The 17,760-nt window shown below is 46.5% G+C and overlaps 3 long non-coding RNA genes across 3 annotated transcripts; all 3 read left to right on the top strand.

Annotated features, from left to right (window-relative positions):
* The first annotated feature begins 7,321 nt into the window (after window positions 1–7,321).
* LOC124066296 lies at window positions 7,322–8,777 on the top strand. The gene is made up of 3 exons (XR_006844569.1): window positions 7,322–7,693; window positions 8,083–8,310; window positions 8,353–8,777. It is a non-coding gene; the product is annotated as an uncharacterized LOC124066296 (long non-coding RNA).
* Window positions 8,778–9,122: 345 nt separating this feature from the next.
* On the top strand, window positions 9,123–10,024 carry LOC124066295. The gene is made up of 5 exons (XR_006844568.1): window positions 9,123–9,222; window positions 9,419–9,533; window positions 9,615–9,685; window positions 9,841–9,904; window positions 9,985–10,024. It is a non-coding gene; the product is annotated as an uncharacterized LOC124066295 (long non-coding RNA).
* Window positions 10,025–10,252: 228 nt separating this feature from the next.
* Window positions 10,253–12,297, top strand: LOC124066297. Its single transcript, XR_006844570.1, has 2 exons — window positions 10,253–10,315; window positions 11,483–12,297. It is a non-coding gene; the product is annotated as an uncharacterized LOC124066297 (long non-coding RNA).
* Window positions 12,298–17,760: the final 5,463 nt, after the last annotated feature.

Raw genomic sequence — 17,760 nt, 5'->3', positions numbered from 1 at the left:
GAGAGATAAGAGTAAATATGGTAAGATTATAATTCACGTCGGCGCTAATGACACTCGGCTACGCCAGTCGGAGGTCACCAAAGTCAATATTGAGTCGGTGTGTAATTTGGCAAAAACCATGTCGGACTCCGTAGCATTCTCTGGTCCCCTCCCGAATCTGACCAGTGATGATATTGTAACGTCCCTGCAAGAATGTTCAGTGCTGTTAATGTTGATAGAGTTGATGTTAATGTTAGAGTCAGATTAGTAGAGTTGAGAGCTAGGAGTTTTATAGTTTCCTACGGTCTGTGAATGCATGTGTGGTTGGATGTGAGAGCGAGAGGGCGGGGGGCGCCGAGGGAGAGAGAGGGTGCTGGGAGAGGAGAGACTGAGCGGGGAGCGACTGGGAGAGTTGTTGTTTTGTGGGACACCTTGATTGTTTTTTTGGCGTGGTTACGGCCGACAGTAACCGACTGTTCTACAATAAATGAAGGTTTGTTGAACAACTCTCATCGTTCTTACACGTCCGGCCGGACGTTACATTGGTGTCAGAAGTAAAGTTACTTCAGTTTGACCTGCCGATCTCCGTTGGCGCGACTAGCCCGGACCTGGCTAACTCAGCGAGCAGCATGGCGACACAGCGGACAAAAGGCGACACTCGTCCGAAGGTCAAAGAGGAGCGGTTGGACGTTGCTTATGCTGGTATGTCAGAGTGTGTGGCAGAGTTTGACCGTGCCTCGGAGCACGTTGCTCACCTAAGCATATGCCCACATGCCCACGGAAGTGCAGAACGAACTGGCCAGGGACCAGTTCATTCGGGCCATAACCCCTAGAGAGCTGCACATGCAGACGCAACTGGCACACCCCCCTAATCTGCAGCAGGCGCTGGAAATGGCTTTGGAGAGAGAGATTGTAGGAGAGACCACACAGAACAATGTCGGGGGCAGCCCTGTTGTGAGAACTGCGGTGGAGGAGGGCACGGACCAGGCAAAGCCGGCACAGATGGATGAGCTGATTGAGCTAATCCGTGCTGCGTCACTGCAATCGCAGCGCGGCAGTCCTCGCCGAGGCCCTCCTGTGTGTTGGGTGTGTGGTCAGTCTGGCCATATCAGCGTGAGGTGCCCCAAGCGGTCTGGTGTCCAGGGAAATGCCCCGGGGTCTGTGTAGACGGGACAACACCGACCCCTGCTCCTGTGTCCCACCTAGCCTTGTTCCCAAGAGACGGAGCCCAGCTGTATGGACGGGGAAGTGGTGCTCCACTTCCCCCAGAAGCAGATGACACCGCAGAGACTGTGAGAGTGGTGGGCTGGACCCATGTGGGGGATTTCTGCCATGTCCCCATCACCCTGGCGGGGGCTCCATGCATAGCCCTCATAGACACCGGCTCCACAGCAACACTGATGAGACCTGACCTGATTCCAGCAGGGATGCAACTGGAACCTACTGTGGTAAAGCTGCGGACAGTGACTGGTGAGCTAGCCCCTATGCTTGGAAGAGGGGTGGTGGCTATTCAAGTGGTGGGGCTCTCAGTGAAATTTAAGGTGTGGGTTGCAGCTGTACAGGACCCCTGCATATTAGGACTGGACTTCCTGCGGACTGTCCACTGTTTGTTAGACCTGGGGAAGAACACACTGACATTCCCGGGGGGGCCCACAGTTGAAATGGTGCCCCCTAAAGAGGCCCCAAGGTCACAACCACCAACCTCACGAGCGGCGGAGGCCAGTCATGGGCCGGACCCCACTCTCCAAGTTTTTTCCCCTACACCCTTGTCCCCCACATCCCATATCCCAGTTGACATGCAGCCCCCCGCCCCTGACCAGCAGCTCACAGCAGGAAAGGGGGACAGACTGGCAGTGGTACGAGAGGTATGGAAACGCAGCTGTGATAACCTGGAACCCAGGCAGCAGGAGGAGTTGTGGCAGTTGCTGCTGGATTTTAAGGACATTTTTGCCCTTACAGAGGACGAAGTGGGTCTGACACACCTAGTGCAGCACGACATTGACACCGGTGATGCACAGCCCATCAAGACACGCCCCCGCCGCCTTCCACTGGCACATCAGGCAGCTGCTGACAGCGCTATTGACGAGATGCTGAAGGCTGGCATCATCGAACCATCTAACAGCCCATGGGCCTCGGGGGTTGTGATGGTCAATAAGAAAAAGAGTTCAAAGATGAGGTTTTGTGTTGACTATAGGCCATTGAACAGTGTGACAAAGAAAGACTCATACCCACTGCCCCGCATTGATGAATCCCTGGACTTGGTGTCCGGCTCATCCTGGTTCTCCTCATTGGACCCGCGTAGTGGGTATTGGCAGGTGCCCCTCAGCCCCTCAGCCAGACCGAAGACTGCTTTCTGTACCGGCAGAGGATTGTGGCAGTTTCGGGTCCTCTGTTTCGGCCACGTTCGAACGGCTGATGGAAAAGGTGCTGAATGACATTCCCCGACAAGAGTGTCTGGTCTACTTGGATGACATATTGGTTCATGGGGACTCTTTCCTTGCAGCCTTGGGGGCCCTGCGGCGGGTTCTACAGAGGATATCGGCGGCCGGTCTAAAGCTTCACCCCGACAAGTGCTGCTTCATGAAAAAAGAGCTGGAGTTTCTGGTGCACAGGGTTGGAGGAGAGGGCATCGGCACACTGGAAGAGAAAGTGCAAGCAGTAAGGGACTGGCCAGTCCCCAGCAACCGGCGTGAGCTGAAGAGCTTCATTGGACTGGCGTCTTACTACAGACGGTTTGTGCGCGGCTTCTCATGCATAGCCGCACCCCTGTTCCGCCTGCAGCAGAAGGATAGCGATTTCTCTTGGACTCCAGAATGCGAGCAGGCCTTCAGCTCTTTGAAGAGGGCCTTGTCAGAGTCTCCCGTCCTCACCCCCCCAGACCCCATCCTCACTGCAGAACATCAGTGTGATTGAGACATGCACCTCCCTCTCGTGTTGTTGGCCTACAGATCAGCTGTGCAAGATTCCACCTCGTGCACACCTGCCCTGCTCATGTTGGGGCGTGAGCTGCGTACGCCAGCAGAAATGGCGTTTGGAAGACCCCCAGATGCACCAGCGGTGCCACCGGGACCAGAATACGCCAGAAGGCTCCAGGACCGAATGGAGCCCATGTCTTTGCGCGCGACCAGCTGCAGAAAGCAGGCATGAGGCAGAAAAGAAACTATGACATGAGGGCCAGAGGGAAGGACTTTGTGGCTGGGGACCTGGTGTGGGTGTATAGCCCAAAGAGGAAGAAGGGCCGATGCCCCAAGTTAGACAGCCATTGGGTGGGGCCTTGTAAGGTTTTGGAGAAGCTGGGTGAGGTGGTGTATAGGGTCCAGCTGCCACCTAAGAGGAGACGGGTGGTCAATATGTTTAGCCGCATGTCATCGCTCCGTCGCTGGCTGTCACGGTGGTGTCCAGAAAACAACGTGGCCTTTATAGATAACTGGGAGACTTTCTGGGGAAAACCTGGCCTCATTAGCAGAGACGGCATTCATCCCACTTGGGGTGGTGCGGCTCTTATTTCTACCAATATGGCCAAGTTTATTAGACAACCAACACCCTGACAACCCAGGGTCGAGGCCAGGAAGCAGAGTCGCTGTCTTACACACTTCTCTGCTGCTTCTGTAGGACTGCCGCCCTCCGTTAAAATTACAATAAATAAAAATATAAATGCACACAGTAATACTAAGTTTAACAATCCCATAGAAATAGTGTCAGTGCCTCGTCCTCCCATAGTCCAACCAGCACAAAATTTAAGAAGTGTTAATCATAATAACCTCATAAAAATACAAACTAGCAAATATTTAGAGCCAAAAAAATAGGACAGTCAGATGTGGATTATTAAATATACGATCCCTCCACTCTAAATCCCTCCTAGTCAGTGATCTAATTATTGATCATCAGTCTGATATTCTGCCTCACTGAGACTTGGTTACGGGATGAAGAATATGTTAGTTTAAATGAATCAACTCCATCTGGTTATATTAACTATCATGTTCCTCGAGGCACAGGCCGAGGAGGAGGAGTGGCAGCAATCTACCACTCCAGCCTTCAGATTAACCCCAAACCTAAATCTATCTATAGCTCATTTGAGAGTCTCACTCTCAGCCTGTCTCACCAAAACTGGAAGTCAGAAAAGCCAGTTTTATTAGTTGTTGTGTATCGCCCACCTGCTGCTGCTTACTCAGAGTTCCTGTCTGAGTTTTCTGACTTCTTATCTAGTTTAGTGCTCAGTACAGATAAAGTCATTATAGTCTTAAGACAGCCTTTAGTTCACTCTTAGATTCAATAGGTTTCCTTCAGATAGTGAATGAACCAACACACTGCCACAATCACACACTCGATCTGGTTCTCACCTACGGCCTAGAAACTAAGAACCTGTTAGTTGTCCCTCAAAACCCTCTCCTTTCAGACCATTCACTTGTAGTTTTTGAACTAACTCTAGAAGACTTTACAGCACACAACAAAAAGGCCTACTACACCAGATGCCTCTCTGAAGATAGTGTAGACAGATTTAGGGATGCAATCCCATCACAGCTCCCCTCAGCACCATGTACCAGTACAACAGACCGTACTGATTTAAATGTTACTCCTGCAGCAATTGATTCTTTTGTTAATAACACTGCAGCCACGTTGCACACAGTTTTACTTATCTTTTTAGTAATGTCATTTCTCATGTTGTTAACTGCTTTCCTGCCTGTACAACATCCACTGCACGTCTGCCCGTCCTGGGTGAGGGATCCCTCCTCTGTTGCTCACCCTGAGGTTTCTTCCATTTTTTCCTGTTAAAGGTTTTTCTGGGAGTTTTTCCTTAGTCGATGTGAGGGTCGAAGGGCAGAGGATGTTGCTGATGTTATGTTGAGCCCTTTGAGACAAACTGCTTGTAAAAATGGGCTATACAAATAAAGTTGACTTGACTTGACTTGACATAGAAACTGTCCCCCCCCCCAGGACACACATCCATACACACATCTTATTTTTATGTTTAATGAAATTACATTTGGTTTTCACATCAGGAGCCTCAAAACACAGGACTAGTTACTCACAAAATGTGGAAATGATCTGATCTCTTTTTTTGGTGGACTTGACATTGAGTGATCGTCCTGCTGGTTATGTAGGGGTACTGCAGTTTTGGACACATGCGTCCAAAGCTTTATGAACAGTGTGATATCATCAGTCAAACTGTGAGGAATGAGCAGACCAACAGTCATTATTTTTTGGACACACTGCATCAATTTTGCGTTTGAAGTTAGACCGTTTCTTTGTAAAGTCATCAGCTTTTCTGCTCCAGCTCGGCTCTCAAGCTGCGTGTTTGGCTTTGCTTTCACGTTACAGTCCACTGAATAAGACGTGTCGTCTGGCTTCTGCCTCCTCTGCCGTCCATGTGATCTCAGCCCTCATTTGTGTTATGAGGTGAAATCAGAATCAGAATCAGAATCAGCTTTATTTGCCGGATTTTTCTCTGTCCTGTGCACCATACAAAATACAAAATAGCAATAATAATAATAAAATGAAGAATAAAATATTTACAAGAAAGGGAAAAATATATATATATATATATACATGTAGTGCAAACAGTGGAATGAGGTAGTGCAAACAGTGTGATGGTTCACACAATGGCAGGTGGTTTACGGGGAGATCAGGGAGACAGCCTGGGGGAAGAAACTGTTTTTGTGTCTGGTGGTCTTGGCATACAGAGCTCTGTAACGCCTACCAGAGGGAAGCAGATCAAATAGTTTGTGTGCCGGGTGTGAGGGGTCTGCAGTGATGCTTCCTGCCCGTTTTTTGACCCTGGACTGGTATAAGTCCTGGATGGAGGGCAGGTCGGCCCTGATGATTTTTTCTGCAGACCTGATTGTCCGTTGCAGTCTGTTTCTGTCCTGTTTGGTGGCCGATCCAAACCAGACAGTGATGGAAGTGCAGAGAACAGACTGGACGATGGAGGTGTAGAAGATGGTCAGCAGCTCCTGAGGCAGGTTGAACTTCTTCAGCTGTCGCAGAAAAATACAACCTCTGCTGGGCCTTTTTCCTGATTAGGTCTACGTGGGACTTCCACTTGAGATCCCGGGCGATTGTAGTTCCCAGGAACTTAAAGGCAGGTGCAAGTTGATTTAAGATTCATAGATCACATGTGCTTAAATTACAAACGCACTGAAGCTGCTTATGGTTTTTTTTATGCTCAGCATCTTTTCTGAATCAAATGTAAGTCAGAAATGATCTTAGAGTTTTGAGACTTCAGCTTAAACCAAACCAACCAACCAAACCAAATTCAGCTTCCTGACGTCCCAAGACTTGTGATGTCAGAAAGCTGAATTTGGTTTCTCTTGATTTAATGGGCATTTTGTGCTTGAGAGACTTTGCTTATTAACCATTTGACTTCACTGCGAGACTGAACTGATGGGACTGAAGTGATGTGTGGGTAAAGTAACATCACAGCAACGTCTCATGAGATGTATGAGGTCGTTTTTGACGGCCTAATTTCACACGCAGGCTTCATCTCGTTGTTTGCGTTACTGAGCAAATACAGACAGCAAATTTCCACAGACGCGTGTCAGTCACGTTAGCCTCTGCTCGTGATTATCGTCTGAATATGGGAGGAAGAGACGGTCAGAGCTCAAACAATATGAAACCCATCCTAACTGCGGAGACACCTGACGCTGCAGAGTGTCTTGTAGCTGAAAGGTTGCAGTTTGACCCTCGTGTCGAGTCACAATGCCCTTGTGTAAAACACTCAACCGTTTCATCCTCACTCGCTGTCAGATATTTTCAATCGCAGGTTTTTTCTGCTCTGGAAAGCAGTCTGTCTGCAGTCCAGCAGCAGCAGCTGTGGGGGCACAGAAGTAAAGTCTTTATTTCATACACTCTTCATTTTTATTCTTTGTTTTTGTGCTTTGTACCTTTTAAAACTCATCAATTTTTGATTGATTTGATTTTGAATGATTTCAAAATCATTGGGTGTGCTGAAGGTCATTTCCAAACATGTTTGTCCTTAAAATGTGAGGAATAAATACTATGTGCATATACTTAAACCTTAAATCACATTTTCTTAAATATGAGAAATGGGAGCAGAAACAACAGTGTTGCTTTTGTATTTTTCATGGGTGTAGTTAAGTCCAGCGGGTCCCAGACGAGGGGTCGGTCCCACCAGAGGGTCATCAGATACCTCTGAGAGCTGAGGCAACTGAGGGGGGGGGGGCATTTTGATACAAGTTCATATTTAATCTTTCTAATCTTTGATTGTTTTGTGAAGGATTGGATGATTTTACCTCTTGCTGCTGTGATGTGAGCAGTTTAAAGGGGAAAAAAAATCATTGGAAACTAAAGTACAATGTTTGACTCTACAATGCAGTGGAGTAGGTTTTTTTTGGTGTAATCTGGTATTTCTGACTTCCCAGTGACATGTGGGCAGTTGGTGGACATTTTGCACTGAACAGAAACTCATGAAATGTCATAAAAAATAAAAAACATGTCTTTCAAGCATACAGTACACACTGTACATAGTGTTTCATGGAGACATAAAGCTGATTCTACCTGCGGAATGTTAGAACGTGTGACTGTCAAAGACTTTAGAACTCTGTGATGTCACAAAGGCCTGCAGGGTGCAGATCAGTCCGTTCTGCGGTTCTGCTCTCACTTTGTTCGAGTGAGTTTCAGCACGAGGACAAACCTTTCAGACATTTCAGTTTCGACACGGTGAACGAGACACAGAGAAACACCAAGCAACAAGATGGTAAGTTGAGTAAATAAGTTTGTTTCTGTGCAAATTAGTCACATTAAGTTTCTAGCTGATCTCAATGTTAAAGTGAAGGCATGTTTTGGTTCACATGTACTTTAGAGTCCACTGAGTATATATATTTGGCTAAATAGATGAGCAGCTCAAGTTTTTTTACACAATTTTTAATGTTTGTGTTGTATTTTTATGAGATCTGCAAGTTTGGTGCACATGTGTTTAGTTAAATGGCATTTGGACATGATGAGAAATAAAAGAAGTGGGAATTTGGAGCATCTTAATTTGAAATCTGTGGGAGTGAAGTTTCTCAGTTAACAGACTCACTATGATTTGAATAACAAATCATAATAATCCTTTTCTGTGTCTACTTCTCTTTGCTTCACCTCCAGTCTATGAATTACAGGGAGAAAGTTCAATCTTCCACATCCTCCTCAGATGACAACTCAGTCGTTGTTTTAGACATCCTGGCCTCCCCCTCCTCCAAATACTTCGTGAAGTCTATTTTGGGGGAGGGCAGCTTTGGAACCGTCACCAAGTGCATAAAGGCAGCCACAAAAGGAACGGTGGCTGTGAAGATAATGAAGAAAAGGAGTTTAACGTCCGAGGCGCAGAATGAGGTATGATGTTTGTCAAAGTTTTCTCCCTCTTACGTTCCCCAGATGGCCATCCTTGAATACCTGAGAGCTTTCGACTCAGACAGATTCAATTTCAGTTTGTAGGTTTGAGTGTAAAGTAAACACTAACTGTTACATTAGAACTAGTTTGTTTCACCACTTTGTACAGCTGCACCGTCTCTATTTACGTGATAAATGAATAAAGTGAGATGTGGCCAAACATTGCTGCAGAAAGTTGTTTCACCTGATGCAACATTCACGTAAAATGGGAGAGAAAACTATTACTAACTAGTGACAGACAGGAAGAGACCGACGATAGTCGAAAGCAGTCTGTGGACAGTCACATCTGAACTGGCCAACTTATATAATAATTCAACAATCATTTCTCAGTCATCTCTATGTAGAAAGCAGGACGGTGAATCTGAAAGTTCACTCCATATGATTCAAAATTTAGTCAGTATTTATATGGTGAACATTAAGAATTGTCATGTCCAAACATGTCCAAAGAGTCACAGCGTGACGAAAAGTAGGTATTACATCACAACCCCGTTTTCATTAGATTGTACTCTTGGAGCAAAAGATTTAAACAACATTTGATCTGTGCAGAAACCCAGACTGCTCATCTCCAGACATGCCGAGGAAGAGGAAAAGGAAACAGAAGAACCTGGATGGACCATAGACAGTTTGCCAGCACTCACACTTGAGATTAATTTGTTTTAAATCAGTTTAGCCGAAATTGTTATGTGATATGAACATAACATGCAACAAGCAATCAATTCTGTCTCTTTATCTGTGAGTACATATGTCCAACAGATGGGAAAATACTGCGATACTCTGAGGACACTCCAGCAGCATCTCTAAAGAAGTCCAGACTGCAGCTCCACATAGTGGAAGAGGATGAAGATGAGCCAGGATGTAGGTGGACAAACACATGCAATAGCTGAAAGCAGTCTGTGGACAGTCACATCTGAACTGGCCAACTTATATAATAATTCAACAATCATTTCTCAGTCATCTCTATGTAGAAAGCAGGACGGTGAACATTAAGAATTGCTTTCCTGAACTTTGTAAGCATCAAAACATCACATTTTTACCTTTTACTCATTTCCAGAATTACCTCAAAACACTAACAAGACTCCAGCAGAAGCAACATCCAGCGCAGCCGAAGCAAAGCATCAGAGGAAGAGGACATGGGCCACTTTTGTAGCCTCACATAGTGGGACAAGGTAAGTACTTCTTAACATGTCAATAATGATTCAGGTCTCCTGTTTAAGTTCAAGAGATTCAAACACATATGATCTATGCAGAACACCAGGCACTGGCTCACCAAAGAGGAAGAGGATGAAGATGGACCCAGAGGAGGTGGAGAAAAAAACAAGTAAGCTCATCTTTGAATCCAATTCAGGTCTCAGTTAAACCATGTCCTGTATAAAAGTGACACATTTGTAGGTAGTTTGGTGAAATTTTGTGAATCAATTTCCAAATGTTGGTGAACAAGTGAACTTCCTTGTTTTGTTTTGTTTTTCCTTACAGAGGTGTCCAACAACTCTCACCAGGCTTCATCTAGCATGTCCAAAGAGTCACAGCGTGACGAAAAGTAGGTATTACATCACAACCCCGTTTTCATTAGATTGTACTCTTGGAGCAAAAGATTTAAACAACATTTGATCTGTGCAGAAACCCAGACTGCTCATCTCCAGACATGCCGAGGAAGAGGAAAAGGAAACAGAAGAACCTGGATGGACCATAGACAGTTTGCCAGCACTCACACTTGAGATTAATTTGTTTTAAATCAGTTTAGCCGAAATTGTTATGTGATATGAACGTAAGATGCAACAAGCAATCAATTCTGTCTCTTTATCTGTGAGTACATATGTCCAACAGATGGGAAAATACTGCGATACTCTGAGGACACTCCAGCAGCATCTCTAAAGAAGTCCAGACTGCAGCTCCACATAGTGGAAGAGGATGAAGATGAGCTGGGATGCAGGTGGACAAACACATACAGGTAGGCTCATCTATGGCAACTCACTCTCAGGATCGGCTGATTCTCAATCAGTTCACTTCTTCTTAGTGTCTTTAGGTGTTTCATCATTAGCAAGAATTTATTTACATTTATTTATCATTAGCAAGAACTTAGCAAGATGAATTGACCCTGAACACTCACAGACAGCTTGACTCATTAAGCTCAGTTTTACTCAGTATGAGGCGTACTGATGTATAACATCTTCTGTGGTCCTGGAGGACATTTTCCAAACTTTTATGAAATAACCCTGGTGATTGTGTCAGGGTTTTTTCTTCTTTGACATGAGGCTTAAAAGTTATTCATGGTAAGCTTGATGTAGAGATTGAGAGAAGTTGGCAATTGAAGGGATGGAGGGTCTAAATGAGGATGCCACCAGGCCGCATTATGGAAATTACTTCTTCGGGCACCCACCAAGATGGATATTAAGTGTTTTTAATTATTGGCAGCAGCGCACAACTCCCCTGCTGCTATTACAGGCTGCCTTCAGTCCTAATAAAGGCCTGTAGCAAACACCACAGCCTGCTGATGTCCACCTCCCGTAATAATCATCTTCAAATGGAGCAGGTTGTAGCTTAAAATAGTGGAGTTAATGGTTTAAAATTTGACACAAACAGTGACAAGTTTTCCTGACTAAACATCATATTTTATTAGCTCATACCAGACAAGTGTAAGTATAAGGCAGATGCTGCTGTGAGGTTTTCAGATTGCCGCTGTTGTATGTTGGATAACGATGATGTGAAGATGTTGAAAGAGAGCTGCGCTGACACTGTCTTGCTTGCATAAAAAGGTTTATTACAAAGCAGTCCAGCATCAATTACATGCATGTGAGTGGATTCAGGCCAATACAACCACACTCCTGAATCATCTCTAACCCTCTGCTTTTATAGGTTGGTTGTTTACAAGAAAAGGGGAGCATTCATCTAGACATGGACCCTTCCAATACACAAAGAGAAGGGGAAGAGAGACCTCCTTCCTATATCACACATACCTTTGAAACTTGGGACGCCTATCTAAACATGGGCTTTGAACATATTTACTAAAGGGCCTCAGAAAAAACATCATTCTAGTCTCCAAAATCCCTACTACACTGCTGCTTTTTCACGTTGGTGCCTCTTTACAGTAATCATGTTTGTCTCTGCGTGATCCCAGGCCATCGCTGTAACATCAGCCGCTCTTCACCTGAGAGCTACGCGAAGGAAGGACCAGAAATGGACTGCAGGGAAGCACAGAAGAAGAAGCAACGAACACCGGGAGATAAACGGTGACGCCTGCATTGACTTAATTAGCAGCACCAGGCTTGTCTTTTTGGCCCATCGACACTAAACAGTCCCTGGAAGGGGGTTTCCTCTTGTGCGAGCCTTCCCAAGGTTTCTTCCAGACGCTCCCGTTAAAGGGGTCAGTTTGGGAGTTTTTCCTTGCCCGCTTGAGGGAGGTGTCGTAATCACGTGGGCTTGAGATTAATATTACTTGATAGTTTCCGGCCTGGTGTTTTAACAGCATTTAATTTTACCTGTTACCACACAGCTCATAAATAAGATAGAAGACTGTAGTGTATAATCTAGTTCAGGGCAGCACGGTGGTGCAGTGGTTAGCGCAGTCACCTCACAGCAAGGCCAGGGTCTTCCTGTGAAGGCCCGGGACTTCCTGTGAGGAGTTTGCATGTTCTCCCCGTGTCTGTGTGGGTTTCCTCTGGGTTCCCAAGCTTCCTCCCACAGTCCAAAGACATGCAGGTTAATTGGTGACTCTAAATTGCCCCTTGAACAACCATGCAACAGATAGGTGGTGACAGATAATGCATTATTGTAAAGTATAGCGTGCAGGCGTTACTTTTAGACATATTCATAATTCATAATTTCTGATAAATCTGACAACAAATTAAAAAGAAATGATTAAAATGGATGTAAGACTGTCAGTTTCAGGAATGTTCTGCATTTTAAGTAGTAAAATAAGAAGTGTTGTCCCAATGATTGCAAAGGGGTTTTATTCTTGAACAAAGTGTCTAATGTGTGAAACACTCACCTGAAGCTGAACCTGTAGATGGCTTCCAGAGCTGTGCATCGACAACGCAGCTTAACATCCATCGACTTCAGGTTTAATTAGCATGAGTAATACAGGCTTTTCAGCCTTTTCACAATAAATTTACTTCAAAATGGATTCATCAGGGTTTTCAGAAATTTCATAATTCCTGTTCATAGTATTTACATTATTTAGAAGTTGGGAGCTGATAATTAAAATTATTTTCTGTATGATTTAAAAATGGCATAAAATGTGTAATGGCATAACACGTGGCATGTGCAGCACCGCTTTTCCTCCCAGGAGAAGTCAAAAAAAATCCTCCTCCTCCTCAGGGGATTTTGCATGAAGAAGACTAATGTGACCTTGTTTGGCCATCTCACACTGTTGATACCTCATATTTCCTCTGGCTGGACGCCTTTTGGACAGAAGGACTGTGGATTTTGTCTCATTTCTTACACTGGTGCTGCACTGGGAAGGGTGTGCTTTGCAGCCAGTGCGGAGAAGAAGAACGACTACAGGAACCAGTAGCTCTGCCAAAGTACATACGGGCATGTTAATGTTGTGCCAAGATAGCCTTGAAAATATCTGAACTTATCCTTTAACACTAAACAAGGGTACAACATAATATAGCATCTCATTTCTATGTGTACCCAACAACATTTGTCTGAAGTGAGCTCCAAGGCCTGATTCTCTTCTCGGTACCATGTGTTTGTTATGGACCGAACTAATTAAAATAGGTACAAGGTAGTCTGTATGTATGTATAGAGATGTAGGCCATAAAATGACCCCAGGCCTGCTGTTGCACACTCACAGACAGGCTGCAATGTGTTCATTCTAGATGTTAGAAGTGTAATGATGGAACAACAACAACAGCAATTTGATTCATGCGTCGGTCGCTCTGTTCTGATGCTATAAAGAGGTCTTAATTGCATGATTCTTGTGTAGTTGCTAACATAAACTGGCTAACTCTGATTTAGCTGCTCTAATGTTTTCTTTCACACCTTATTTGTTCTGATGCACAAATAAGGTAAGTGAGCCAACCAAAAGGCCGCATTAATACAAAAGTAAAGACGGTAAAACCACTTCACTGTCAGAATAATGGACCCAGTCATTGATCATGAAACAGATCACAGATCAGATCACTTTTTGGTTTTTTTATTCCTTTTGCATTTGTTGTGAAAAATAATGAAATTGCTTTTGTAGGCAGCCATTTCTACCCCATGAGCTCTGTGTGTGTGTGTGTGTGTGTGTGTGTGTGTGTGTGACACACTTCCCCAGAATGTTTCATAATTAACATGACACACACATACATATTAGTGTGGCTCATGCATCAACAGATCAAGCTTCTTCCTATGCAGGGACGTGCAGAGACCTCTGGTGGGGCAGAGGCTCAGTTTATAAAAAAGGGCACAAAACATTTCAAGCAATTGAACTTTATTTAAAACTGAATTTCAATAACAACTTAATTTCTCGATGAGGTTGCTCTACATTACACAACCCAACGCAAAAAACAGCCCTAAACAATGTATTAACTTGTCCTTTCACGAATCATACAACATGAATGGTCAGAAAAGGAATGAACACTGTGATTCACTGCGACCTTACCATGCGCCTCTCCTTCTTGCATCGTCTCACTTGATGGCCGCATGCACACGCTTTCGATGGGTTCGCTGACCATGTGACGTCATGAATCGTGGCCGCAAGGTATTTAGGTGTAAAACGTTTTTCCCCCCAAATGTATAACTTCGCATATGATTTAGGAGACATTGTGGAGAACTTAGCTGTTGGAACTCATTTATTTATTTAAAAATAATAATAATAATAAAAAAACAAAAAACAGCCCTGTCAAAAGGGCACTTTGAATGTCCATCAGGAAAAGGGCAGGTGCCTGAGCCCCTGTAGCCCCCCTTATCTGCACGTGCCTGTTCCTATGTTCTGGTGCGACACGCAGCACTGTGAGTCCTGGTGAATTTGTGGTCCCAAAAAGTTATATAAACCCACTGCAGCTTTGCTTTGTTCATTTATTTACACTCCGGACCAGCGGGAGGCTGCATGACGAGGAAGGTGAGAGGATGGATGCCACAGAGGGAACGAGCACTGGCCAGAGCCAGTGAGGAAATCCATCAGAGGGATATTAAGAATTTAAAAGTTGTCGGTCTCTTTTATGTAAACAAAGATATGCAAAAATGTGACCAAGAAGTGGAACACAGAGATGAAGTTCCTCTAATGATCAGCTACTGGCGGTCGCACAGCGGTCGTGCACACGCTGCAACACATGACGTGATTTTCTCAAATATGCACCCAAATTTCTGTTTGTCGGTAAAGGGAGGAAATAAAAAGTACAGAATAGCCCTTTTCAACCTGGAAAGGAGGAAATGAGACGTTTAGTCCAGTTTATGGACATTTTTCCTGTAGAAAGACAAACGGTGACGTCCATAAAAGTAAGCAGAGCAGCAGTTGGCTGGATTTCCTGAACTTTCCTGGGCAACAAGGCGCCGCTGGACATTTGGATCAGCTCGGCTGCAGCTGAGGACTTCCTCGTCTTTCCTGGACCCACAGAAGTAAAAATAAGTCTCCCTTTCCATACCTTCTCCAGATTTCCAGATTTCCACCCTTCTCATCTTCCACCCTCAGCCAGCTTCAAACTGATTTTAACGGTGGACTGACATAAATTTAAAGCTGCTGGCGAGAGATAAGAGTAAATATGGTAAGATTATAATTCACGTCAGCGCTAATGACACTCGGCTACGCCAGTCGGAGGTCACCAAAGTCAATATTGAGTCGGTGTGTAATTTGGCAAAAACCATGTCGGACTCCGTAGCATTCTCTGGTCCCCTCCCGAATCTGACCAGTGATGATATTGTAACGTCCTTGCAAGAATGTTCAGTGCTGTTAATGTTGATAGAGTTGATGTTAATGTTAGAGTCAGATTAGTAGAGTTGAGAGCTAGGAGTTTTATAGTTTCCTACGGTCTGTGAATGCATGTGTGGTTGGATGTGAGAGCGAGAGGGCGGGGGGCACCGAGGGAGAGAGAGGGTGCTGGGAGAGGAGAGACTGAGCGGGGAGCGACTGGGAGAGTTGTTGTTTTGTGGGACACCTTGATTGTTTTTTTGGCGTGGTTACGGCCGACAGTAACCGACTGTTCTACAATAAATGAAGGTTTGTTGAACAACTCTCATCGTTCTTACACGTCCGGCCGGACGTTACATTGGTGTCAGAAGTAAAGTTACTTCAGTTTGACCTGCCGCTCTCCGTTGGCGCGACTAGCCCGGACCTGGCTAACTCAGCGAGCAGCATGGCGACACAGCGGACAAAAGGCGACACTCGTCCGAAGGTCAAAGAGGAGCGGTTGGACGTTGCTTATGCTGGTATGTCAGAGTGTGTGGCAGAGTTTGACCGTGCCTCGGAGCACGTTGCTCACCTAAGCATATGCCCACATGCCCACGGAAGTGCAGAACGAACTGGCCAGGGACCAGTTCATTCGGGCCATAACCCCTAGAGAGCTGCGCATACAGACGCAACTGGCACACCCCCCTAATCTGCAGCAGGCGCTGGAAATGGCTTTGGAGAGAGAGATTGTAGGAGAGACCACACAGAACAATGTCGGGGGCAGCCCTGTTGTGAGAACTGCGGTGGAGGAGGGCACGGACCAGGCAAAGCCGGCACAGATGGATGAGCTGATTGAGCTAATCCGTGCTGCGTCACTGCAATCGCAGCGCGGCAGTCCTCGCCGAGGCCCTCCTGTGTGTTGGGTGTGTGGTCAGTCTGGCCATATCAGCGTGAGGTGCCCCAAGCGGTCTGGTGTCCAGGGAAATGCCTCGGGGTCTGTGTAGACGGGACAACACCGACCCCTGCTCCTGTGTCCCACCTAGCCTTGTTCCCAAGAGACGGAGCCCAGCTGTATGGACGGGGAAGTGGTGCTCCACTTCCCCCAGAAGCAGATGACACCGCAGAGACTGTGAGAGTGGTGGGCTGGACCCATGTGGGGGATTTCTGCCATGTCCCCATCACCCTGGCGGGGGCTCCATGCATAGCCGTCATAGACACCGGCTCCACAGCAACACTGATGAGACCTGACCTGATTCCAGCAGGGATGCAACTGGAACCTACTGTGGTAAAGCTGCGGACAGCGACTGGTGAGCTAGCCCCTATGCTTGGAAGAGGGGTGGTGGCTATTCAAGTGGTGGGGCTCTCAGTGAAATTTAAGGTGTGGGTTGCAGCTGTACAGGACCCCTGCATATTAGGACTGGACTTCCTGCGGACTGTCCACTGTTTGTTAGACCTGGGGAAGAACACACTGACATTCCCGGGGGGGCCCACAGTTGAAATGGTGCCCCCTAAAGAGGCCCCAAGGTCACAACCACCAACCTCACGAGCGGCGGAGGCCAGTCATGGGCCGGACCCCACTCTCCAAGTTTTTTCCCCTACACCCTTGTCCCCCACATCCCATATCCCAGTTGACATGCAGCCCCCCGCCCCTGACCAGCAGCTCACAGCAGGAAAAGGGGACAGACTGGCAGTGGTACGAGAGGTATGGAAACGCAGCTGTGATAACCTGGAACCCAGGCAGCAGGAGGAGTTGTGGCAGTTGCTGCTGGATTTTAAGGACATTTTTGCCCTTACAGAGGACGAAGTGGGTCTGACACACCTAGTGCAGCACGACATTGACACCGGTGATGCACAGCCCATCAAGACACGCCCCCGCCGCCTTCCACTGGCACATCAGGCAGCTGCTGACAGCGCTATTGACGAGATGCTGAAGGCTGGCATCATCGAACCATCTAACAGCCCATGGGCCTCGGGGGTTGTGATGGTCAATAAGAAAAAGAGTTCAAAGATGAGGTTTTGTGTTGACTATAGGCCATTGAACAGTGTGACAAAGAAAGACTCATACCCACTGCCCCGCATTGATGAATCCCTGGACTTGGTGTCCGGCTCATCCTGGTTCTCCTCATTGGACCCGCGTAGTGGGTATTGGCAGGTGCCCCTCAGCCCCTCAGCCAGACCGAAGACTGCTTTCTGTACCGGCAGAGGATTGTGGCAGTCTCGGGTCCTCTGTTTCGGCCACGTTCGAACGGCTGATGGAAAAGGTGCTGAATGACATTCCCCGACAAGAGTGTCTGGTCTACTTGGATGACATATTGGTTCATGGGGACTCTTTCCTTGCAGCCTTGGGGGCCCTGCGGCGGGTTCTACAGAGGATATCGGCGGCCGGTCTAAAGCTTCACCCCGACAAGTGCTGCTTCGTGAAAAAAGAGCTGGAGTTTCTGGTGCACAGGGTTGGAGGAGAGGGCATCGGCACACTGGAAGAGAAAGTGCAAGCAGTAAGGGACTGGCCAGTCCCCAGCAACCGGCGTGAGCTGAAGAGCTTCATTGGACTGGCGTCTTACTACAGACGGTTTGTGCGCGCC

Source organism: Scatophagus argus, chromosome 10 (genome assembly GCF_020382885.2).
Source record: "Scatophagus argus isolate fScaArg1 chromosome 10, fScaArg1.pri, whole genome shotgun sequence".
Taxonomy (NCBI): domain Eukaryota; kingdom Metazoa; phylum Chordata; class Actinopteri; family Scatophagidae; genus Scatophagus; species Scatophagus argus.
Note: the sequence above shows the minus strand (reverse complement) of the source record. Positions and strands in the feature narration are given on the sequence as shown.